At 39.8% G+C, this 10642-nt stretch overlaps 1 long non-coding RNA gene across 1 annotated transcript; it reads left to right on the top strand.

Moving 5' to 3' along the window:
• The first annotated feature begins 4565 nt into the window (after positions 1-4565).
• On the top strand, positions 4566-10396 carry LOC143419312 (uncharacterized). Its single transcript, XR_013099261.1, has 2 exons — positions 4566-9478; positions 9920-10396. It is a non-coding gene; the product is annotated as an uncharacterized LOC143419312 (long non-coding RNA).
• The last annotated feature ends 246 nt before the right edge of the window (positions 10397-10642 follow it).

Below are 10642 nucleotides of genomic sequence, written 5' to 3'. Positions count from 1 at the left end.
GGGGCTGGACACCTAAAAGAAAATCTTTGATTGCAGTCTGTTTAGAGACAGGCTCCTCTTGAAAGGCAAAAAAAAAATCCTTTCATCTGACAGCTGTTCTCTGGAGAAAAAGATGCATTGTAGTTGTTTCTGGGAGGATGGAGTGTCTGCAAATCTCTGGGGACTCCATATTAAATCCTCTCTGATTCTGATTAATTCTAGCCTGATTCATGCTGTAATGTTTGGTAGCTCTCCAAAGACAGATGTGGCTCAGCGGACAGAGCAGCCCCTCTTTTTCATGTTTGTACACGAGCAGAGAGTGTGATTTCATAGAAGCCAAAGAGGTAAATGTGTGACATGTGTTTCACAGCGAAGGCCAGCTTGTGCATCTGGACAGAATCTGTGAGTTTCAACAGAGGTTACATTTAAATAGTACCAGTAAGCTTTGTGGTTGGGGTCTACTGTAGCCAAACATGTACACACACCATACATTCATACCACAGATGCTTGAGTTTCCCTATATAATTCATCATATTTCTTGTTGATACTGGGATTTTTTGCAGTAAATAATGGGATAAAATGTTCATTCCTCATGCTGTTAATCTTAGAGACTGCAGGAGAGGAGTTATTTAGTGCTGACGGTCTTTAACACATTGCCAAAGGCTTCTAGGGATAATATGAACCAATCACTGAGGTACTACAGAAACATTAAGCAGTACAACAACAGCTAGTAAACCTACTCCAATCACATGGACCAACCCTGACGTCTAATGTTTTGTTACCATGATCTTAGCAATAAAGGAATGAGCTTCTGCAGATTCAGTCCACAGAGACTTTATTGCTGACTCTGTGCATTAGCGTCAATGTAAGGAGGACGAAATGCACGGCAACATTTAAATGAACCAAAACCAAAGATTTACCAGATTTTGTGAACATGTGCTAAAGTGATATGTGGAAGAAGAAAATATATTTAAAATTTGTTCTGAAGATTGTTCTTTAATGTGACTTTAATGTTAAATGTGCATCTTTTGCTAAAGCATATAGTTAGGGCTGGACCAGGTGACCCTGAATCCTCCCTTAGTTATGCTGCAATAGACGTAGGCTGCTGGGGATTCCCATGATGCACTGGGTGTTTCTTCTTCACTCACTATGTATTAACAGACCTCTCTGCATTAAATCATATCTGTTATTAACCTCTGTCTCTCTTCCACAGCATGTCTTTATCCTGTCTTCCTTCTTTCACCCCAACCAATCACAGCAGATGGCCCCGCCCCTCCCTGAGCCTGGTTCTGCCGGAGGTTTCTTCCTGTTAAAAGGGAGTTTTTCCTTCCCACTGTCACCAAAGTGCTTGCTCATAGGGGGTCATATGATTGTTGGGTTTTTCTCTGTATCTATGAAGCGCCTTGAGGCGACTTGTTGTGATTTGGCGCTATATAAATAAAATTGAATTGAAATGAATCTTTGAACAACGTATTGCATTAATTTGGTCATAGAACAGTAACAAGTAAGACAAAGTAATGGACACATTTGTTTCACCTGAAGATGGTCCAATTGATCATTTACCTTCTATGTTGGAAAAAACATGGATGTTGGAACCAGAATGGCTGAAAATGTAATTATTAAAACATTTCTGAAATAGTTTAGTGACAAATAAACTGACAGACAACATGCCATTTGTGGAGTTATGCAGGGGTGAAACCAGCTTTGCGAGTGAATAGATCATTTATCTTTTTGGTGTGGCTTTTAATGTTTATTAGCTTTTTGTGTGGGCTGCGTTTGTATCAGTGAGCTGAAGCCTGAAGCTGAAACTTGTCAGATTATTCATTTCTAATCAGGCCTGTCAGTTGGGGTCAGAGGGTCAACGCAAGAGGTCACAGGTCAGCTGCGATTGGTTAGTTTGAACTCGGCTGCTGAATGTGGACAGGAGTCAAAGTTCCACTTGGATGAGCTTTAACCCCCTGACACACGCAGTACATATGACAACAATTAGCGGAAAATTCTGATAATAAATTGTGTGTTTGGTAATTAGATGATCACGCTACATGATTTCATCCTGCAATGCTGTGCCAGAAGTGACAGAAGGATACCCGAGCTTTGTTGCACTTGTACAGAGCAGAGGGCAAGTTTTTACAGCACTTTAACTCTTTAATGTCCTCCTTTTGATGTTGTGTACATCAAACGGCAATAAAAGTCCACCTTGTTTTATTTTTCACTAAGTCACATTGAAAAAGGTCCAGCAGGCTTTCGCTGCTTCCCAGCATTTGGTTTTAATGTGTCTGACAGAATGTAAACTCTGAGGAACCAGTTGGGATCAGTTACACAAATCTGTGACTTAATTGCAATTTTACTGATTGTTCTCATGTGTTTGCTTTTTTGTTTTCTAGTTTGAAAACTGAACTTTAGCAAATGAAGCAAATATTATACTACATGCAAAGATTGGCCTTTGATGTGCGTGATCTTTATCTACTATAACGCACATACACACACATATGCACGCACACACACACAATTTATTATTATTAAGTGTATTTAACCCCTGGAGAGTCTTAGAAAAATGCATACACTATTGGTCTTAGAGCCACAAATCGACCCAAGGCCCTCCAGGGGTTAAACATGTAGTCGGGATAAGGACGAGCAGCTGAAGTTCAAACTGAGCATCAGAATGGGGAGAAAGGTGATTTAAGAGGTCAGATTAGAATGGCCAGGCTGCTTGAAGATCGCTAACTCAATTAACCTCTGATTAAAGCCAAGGTATGCAGCACATCTAATCTTGAAGCAGTTGGGCAACAGTAGAAGACCACACTGGATGCCGCTCCCGTCAGCTAAGAACAGGAAACAGAGGCTCACTTGTGGGATTGCAGTGGCATTCCTTCTAATTTGCTAAACGAGCCACTGATGAGCTCCAGTAACTAAAGTCTGACACAAATGACAGGAGATGTAATTCAATTTTAAAATGCCAACTTTGCAATGATCATAATTACATGGTAGAAAAAACATGAGCTCCCAGGTATATCGTAGCTCTTTGTCCAAGTCCACATGATGCCACTCGTTAAAGGGAGCATTAACATTAACAAACAGTCAAAGGCACAGATACTTGCTTATCTTTATATCTCAGTCAGGCCATATCTTATCTTAAGGACCTCATAGCAGCATATCACCACGATGGAGCACTTTGCTCTCAGACTGCTGGTTTACATGTGGTTTATAGGGTGTTTAATGGAAGAATGGGAGAGCAGTCACCTTTCTCTGCTTCTCCCTTCACCTCTTTTCACACTCAGTGTGCATGTAATCATTAGTTATTCATAAACTCCCCGTCTTCCTCCCGTCATCCCTAACCGGTCGTTGGAGATGGCCTCACTGAGCCTGCTTCTGCCGGGAGTTCTTCCCTGCTAGTGTCACTGAATGCATGCTCACAGGTGGTTTGGTTATTGGGGTTTTCGCTCCGTTATTGTCTTTAACTTACAATATAAAGTGAGTGTTGAGATTTGGCACCAGATAAATAAAACTGAAATGAGCTGAGCTTACATCATGGATGTGCAGCCAACAAATCTGCAGCAGCTGTGTGAACCTGCCATGTCAGTATGGACCACAGAGTCAGGAATGTTTCCAGCACCTTGTTGAATCCACGCCATGAGGAATTAGAGTAGTTCTGAATGCAAAAGCGGGTCTAACCCAGTATTAGCATTTTGATGAAGTATCGGGTCGGTGCATGTTATAAATAAAATCTTGCTTCCTTTGTATGGCACTTAAAGGTTTACTATTTAAGAGTGTTAGAGATACAGCAACACACTGATGATTTAAAGCATGGCAGCTGTTTAATACTGTGGGTTAGCGCAGGAAGAAGATCAAGGTGGAAAGATAAAAAGAGGGTGCGGGGCGGAAGAGCTGCAGATAAAAGGAGAGGAAGGGTTTGTGATAGATGACAGACAAAAAGGCATTCATGACGCCCAAACAGTTACTCCCCTTCAGTACTGTCAGTAACCTTAAAATCAGAAAAAGGCTGTTTTTATTTACAAAAGATTTAATCGCCTGCAAACTGAACGTTTATTCAAGGCAGGGAGCGCGTCAAACAAACTCCAAATTCACGTGTGTTCGTTATTCAAACTTCTAGGCTGTGTGTTTGGTTTTTTAAGTCTGTTGTAGTCTAGAACATTCCCCTGAAAGTACTACAGATATCTTGTGACATCTCAAATCAACTAAAATCAAAAATCTGCTCATGTGTACAGCTTTGATATGTTTTAGTAATGATTTATGTGCACACTGTGAGCTTCTGTTTGCTATAAATCTTAATTAATCTAAACCCTTTTTAGCTGTTTCATTAATTTCTCATTATCAGGACGACTTTCTCACTGATGTGATTCTGCTCGATTTCCTTCTGTTCACTAAAATATCACGATACTGTATCCTCTAACACAGGGCTGCCCAATCCCGGTCCCCGAGAGCTACTATCCTGCAGCTTTTAGATGCATCCCTACTCCAACACAGCTGAATCAAATGGCCTGATAACAAGCCATTCATTTGATTCAGCTGTGTTGGAGTAGGGATGCATCTAAAAGCTGCAGGACGGTAGCTCTCGAGGACCGGGATTGGGCACCCCTGCTCTAACAGCTCCAACCTGCAAAAAGTCTGATGTGTGAGCTCACTCTGAGAGCTTCACCCGGCATACAGTAATTGGTTCTTTTCTGTCTTTCTGCTTCCTCTTGTCGTTTATTTATGGTTGATTGCCTACTGCTCTACCTCATGTGCTCCACCTTAGTTTTAAGTTTCCCTTTTTGTCCAAATTAGTTTCTCATCTCTCAGATACAGTTGTCTTTTTCCCCTCCCTCTTGCCTCACAGCTCTTCTCATCCTGCAACTAAAAACTTTGAACTCGGATAGCTGTGCAGAATTCCTCACCGTGACCTACAGGTCGAAAAAGAAGAAGAAAGAAACTCATTCAGTTTCTATAGCAACTCACAGCTCAGACGTTCTACTGTGGGGTCAAAGTGTCCAGGAGGTGCTTCAGTAACTCATGTTAGACTTCAAAGCTCTTCGTGTGCTTCCGTCTTTATAGGAGATGATGCTGAAAGGGTCAGATTTAGGCTGCCTCAGGTCACTGCTCTCCGCCTCGCACACTCTCTCTTTCTCTTTTTACACACATCCCACCGACGAGGTCTTTCCCTCATATACATGAAGAAAACACCGTATTTATTGTGACTGAATTGTTTAAATGTAAAAGTCGACTTATTAGGTTGCAGTGCACTTTACACCACATCTGGTCCATAGTTCTGAAGAAGCTGCAAAGTCTATATGACCTCTGTAACTAATATCCTATCTCATGTAATGAATAAGTCTGGATATTTTATCTGGATAAGATGTCTGATTGCAAATCATAGTCAAATTACCAACATGCTGCTGGGTCATGTTCTTCTCTTGGTACACTGTGGGTCCTCGGTATTGACTAAACATCATTTATATTCCAAAAGCTGATCACGAAGCTCAAATCATCCACACTGGTAAACTCGAATTATTCAAACTACGTAGAGATAATCCTGCAGAAAAACATTTCTTTCACAGTATCACTGTCACAGGCTTTTGCTTTGTTGTTTTTGATTGGTTGTAAAAATGAGGCAGCCTGTGGGCGGATGCCAGCAGAGCGAGAGAAACTTTCTGCTGGGCTCTGACGGACATTGGAAGGACTTTTGTCTGTTGTGCTCCGTGCACAAGTGTCAAAATAGGACGGGGGACAGAATGAGGTTTTCACAGCCACAACGATGAGCTGGTGAAAATTTGGAACAACGTGTAACTGCATGGCTCTCATATGGTCTGCAAATCACTGGTTCAATAAACCAGTCCTTACACTGAAAATGAAAACTGCATAACCCGCCCTAGTTTCTGATTTTACTGGTCTGAAAATGCACATTTGTTCAGTTCAGAAAACAATAACCATTTCCTGACGATAGGTAGTCGCATCCGTCTCTTGGCACTCAACCACGGCGTACTGTGTGCCTGCGAGTGTGTGTGAATGAATGTGTGTGTTTGGTTTTCATGTAGAGCTCCTATGAAACATGGATTAGGTCTTTGTTCCTGTCTGGTAGATCAAAGCTTTGTGGTATTCTGAGAGCAGCTCTCTTGTTGTGGCGGGTTTTCATTTCTGTAGCCTTTTGCCTTTGCTGTGTGTGTTGGCCTGTGTGAGTCTGCATATCTTGTGCCTCTTAGTGTGGGGGCATTCCAGTGTGGGCCACTGCTTGTAAACCTCACTTTGGATCTCGTTATTACAGGTTTATGAAGAGGGATGTATTTATTTACACTCGTTACTGTGTGTTTGCATTACTGCAGGGTTTGCATGTACCAAAAATTGTACAGCATAGGACAGGAAAAAATCCCGGTGGGTTTCAAACTCCAATGTTGAAGCTTTGAATAGTTCAGATAACGTCTGGGCTGTTTACAAGGGGCCTGAAAGTAAAGGAGAGGATGCTTCACACAGTTTAGGATTTCATACAACTAACTGCAACTAATTTTTTCCCCCCCAATAGTCTGTAATCCTCTCTGTGATCTGTATGTATCAGCATTTTCAGCTCAGTGCTGCGGTTAGGAAGGCTGCAAATGCAATAGCAGTATCTTGTCACTGGAGGGAGCCATAGTTGCATTTTAAAAGTAGCGGCTCCGCACTCGTCCATGCAGACACATCATCCATACAAGGATTAAAGACGTTCAGTAACAAAGTTGTATTTATTAACATATGAGAATGACCTTGTGAACGGTCAGGTCAAATCTTATCATTACTACAGCTTTGTGCAGACGAGTCAGCCCAGTGTTTTCTACCAGTGCTTCGGGGAGCGTACAAAATGCTCGTCAGTCTATTGGTACAAAAAGCATTGAACATACAGTTAAAAACTGTTAGCCCTTTCATGTGTTTCTGCTTGCTCTTTCTTGAAATTAATCTCAAATGCATCTTTAAAAAACCCCAATACATTTGTTCCTATCCACTGACTGCAAACACGCCTGCAGAACTGACACTGCTAACACTGAAAATAACAAAAACGAGACAGATCGCTTTGTAAAATTGTGCTTTGTGAAAAGTAAACAGAGGGTTGCGAAGTGTTTATATCAAAATGACAAAATGACAATTTCTTTATTTCCAGTGGAAATTTTGTGTGACGTTTGTGTACGTAAAAGCAACATATGGCACACTGAAAAAAATGCAATAGGGTGGTTGTTGAATTTGCATAGAATTACTTCATATATCCAGCATGACTAATTTAAATTTCACATCTAAACATATTTTTGTCTTTTAATTTTCACATATTCTTTAAGAATATTCATTCTTTTAGAACAAATCATGTTGAAAAGAAACAAGTTAGTCGTGTTTTATCCTCAAGCTCCGCCCCCTGGAAAGGAAAAATCGGCTGCACTGTCCGCCATTTTTGTCTCTCGCTTTGGAAAATCTACTACCATCTGGAGTTTTACACTTGAAGGTAAATAAGATTTTAAAGCTAACACACCAGTGAGAAAGAGTGTAGACCCTTTATATATGTGGACTTTTACTGGGTGTTGTTATTTTACAGGTATGTGGGCTGTTTATCGAAAACCATGAAAGGCCAATGTTAGCTAGCTCCAGTTAGCTAATGGTAACCGAAATTATGCGATAAGCAAATTAGTAATTAACATATATAATGTGAGTTAATATTGTTTGTATATTCTTTCAGTTTAAATTAACAGACTATTACAAACTTGCATCGGTGTCTGTAGTAAGTGGTGGTACCTGCAGTGTCTTAACCATTAAACAAGCTAATGTAGGGCCGGGATATGACTAGTTTGTTGAAACATGTCTGCTGCCAATGTGACTGCTCACACACGGTAACATTATCAGCACATAGCCACAGCCGCTAAAAACATGCTGAAAGGTCAATCTAGCTTCTGTAGTCAACAGCTGGAAGACTCAACACAGACCCAAGATTCAGTGTAACGGTTATCTAAATGTTGTGTGTCCTGTTTGTAAGCCCAGAAAAAGAAATAAAATAAAATGACGACCTTGAGCTTCAAGCTAATGCTAATAGCATAAAGCAACTAATGTAATGATGAGGTTGTTAAATTAGTAAAAATACAGTAAATATATCCAACATGAATCATTTATATTTTTGGTCTAAACATAATTAAGTCTCACGCCTTTCACTTGTTTTAGAAGGATGTTCAGTCTTTTAAAACCAGTCATATCAAAATAACAGAAAATAGTTATGTTTTCTGTTGAAACTCCACCCCAGGGTGTGTTCTACGAGGGAAAATTCACTGTGGCGGTCCGCCATTTTTTGTCTTCGCTTCGTTTACGTTTGGTGCTGAGCTTTACTTTGTCGAGGTAAACTGAAAACTACATGTTTGAGAGGAAACGAAGAGAACATCCATTAGATGGGGAAGTTTTCCTCATGAATTGCTGTTGAGCAACATAATGGAAAAAACAAGTCATTCCTTAAGTTAACTAACGATAATGCTAGCTTAAGCTGCGGGACAATATTATGTGCATTAGCTTTTTTTCAGTGTGTGCCCAGTCACATCCGCTTGTTTTTTCTCAGTGAATACAGACTAACAAACTTGTGTCCATTTAGTTAACAGTTAAATAAGCTAGTTTGCCATGGGGTGGGCTCTGTGTGTGTGTTCGGGAGAGGGGGTGGGGGTCTTCACTAAAGTCGGTTTATTTAGGGCATGACACCTATGCAGTACTCATTAGGAGAGGAAGTGCATGACGTGGGGCTTTATTTCATGTTCTGGGGCAGTGAATGTAATCTACTGATAACATGTTAAAGACACACAAAAACCCAACAAATTGTTTTAACTGATTTATAGAGAGACTGAGAGGAGGGCTTAAAGAGATAAAAAATAATGACAATATAAATATGTTAAATTTATTTTTTCTGTATCGATATATGGTGCTTATCGCTGCTGAAGGGCAGATTGGTGTTGCTTCAGAACAATTCTCTAGCGCTGTTATGTAGAGGTGTTACAGTTAAGGTTTTAATAACATTATTTTATTTACTAGTGAAGATTTGCATCTGTAAGGTAAATTTTCTGGAAAAGTCAAATTAACTAATTTAACTAAGTATTAATGAAAGACCTTGATGTGTATATGACAATAATAGATGTAGTTTCTGGGTCATTTGGCAGAACTGCAAAATGGCCAGAAGGAGGCAACTGCTGTGGTTGCAAACAGGCTTTGGGTGGTTTGGAAGTAAGGGCAACTATGGAACTGCTCAGCAACATGGGACCCATAGCTAATAAATAGTAATATGACAAAAAATAACAACTTTGTGTGGATGTAGCCTTGTGAGATTTGAGATTTTGACAGCCTTTTTATGTGACAACTTCTCTTTTTAGATACAGAGTTTAAGCGCATTACCACCATACCACTGCAGTCCATATTACTCTCGCAGATAGATGTGCTATCTGACAAACTAATAAAGGTGTTCAAAAGGCGAGGAGGACAAATAGGAAGAAGACTTAAGAACATTCTGGAGCCCACGGCCCAGGTAAGAAAAAAATTAATTTGTGTATACACTTTAGGGAAAATAATAATTTTAACAAAATGCTGCTTGTCACTCTATGCCAGGAGTATGTTGAAAATCACCTGGGATTTTCACAATTTACCATGGGTGCGTTTTTTTTTTTGTTTTTTTTTTTTTCTTTTACCTGCATTAGAACGATGTGTGGAGTTCATAGTTGAACACCTCTCTATGCTCTGACAGTATTCTGCTTCTTTGCATGGAGATTTCACTTCATTCAGAAATGCATTACCTTTTTAAGCATTCTGAGGACTCAAATCACATGCTGTAATGAATCCATTTTTTTTCACCTAATGTGTTAATGTTAACATTTTTTTGGAATAGTGACACAGATTAAAATAAGATTTGGTATAATGTTCTTTGACCAGTGTTCTGTTGAATTAAAATTTGGAATTCTGCATTTTCTAGGCCACAGATGAATTCATTATCCAACGATCTAATAAGGAAACAACCATGGGAATTTACATCATAAAGTCAAGAGATGCCAATGGCAGCCCTGAGGACATCGGGATAGTCCTTGAAGGCCAGAGAGTCTGGCAGGATTTGGATAACTATACCCTAGCAGCTGCAATGCTGTTTGGACTAATGTACACTTTGAACCTCACCTACCCACTGGAAAAGTATACCTTCGAGGTATTATAGAAACTGGTTATGGAGCTCAAAAGGAACAGCCTTTCAAAGAAGGCCCAGGTTTTGTATGATTGAACAGTTTTCCAGTTATGATGTGGGAACAACATGTTTACCTCTTCGAATATGTACCATCCTTTCTTTTAAGCCAGCACTGGTAAAGTTGCAGTACATAGTGAAACTTATTTTTCTGGCACTTTTCAACTTGGGGCCTTTATTACTGCAGTTTTCACTTTTCAAGCCATGGGTTTTTTTTTTTTTAAAAAAATTCAAACTTTGAATGTCCATTTTTCTCAATGGAAATGGTGCCTTGCACCAATTTCACCAGTTTGCAATTTTATTCCCAAGGTGCACCACTACAAACAGATTGCATTGTCTAGTATTAGTGATTGTGATGTTTAGTGATAGAAGCAAGCCAATACTAATCAGTTTAGGTCTCTTGGTTTTGTGCCTGTGGGTTATAATGTTATTTTAAGTCTCTTCTTTGTGTCATTTTAATAATTA

Source organism: Maylandia zebra, linkage group LG7 (assembly GCF_041146795.1).
Source record: "Maylandia zebra isolate NMK-2024a linkage group LG7, Mzebra_GT3a, whole genome shotgun sequence".
Lineage (NCBI taxonomy): Eukaryota > Metazoa > Chordata > Actinopteri > Cichliformes > Cichlidae > Maylandia > Maylandia zebra.
The sequence above is the reverse complement of the archived record's forward strand: the minus strand, read 5'-3'. Positions and strand labels throughout refer to the sequence as shown.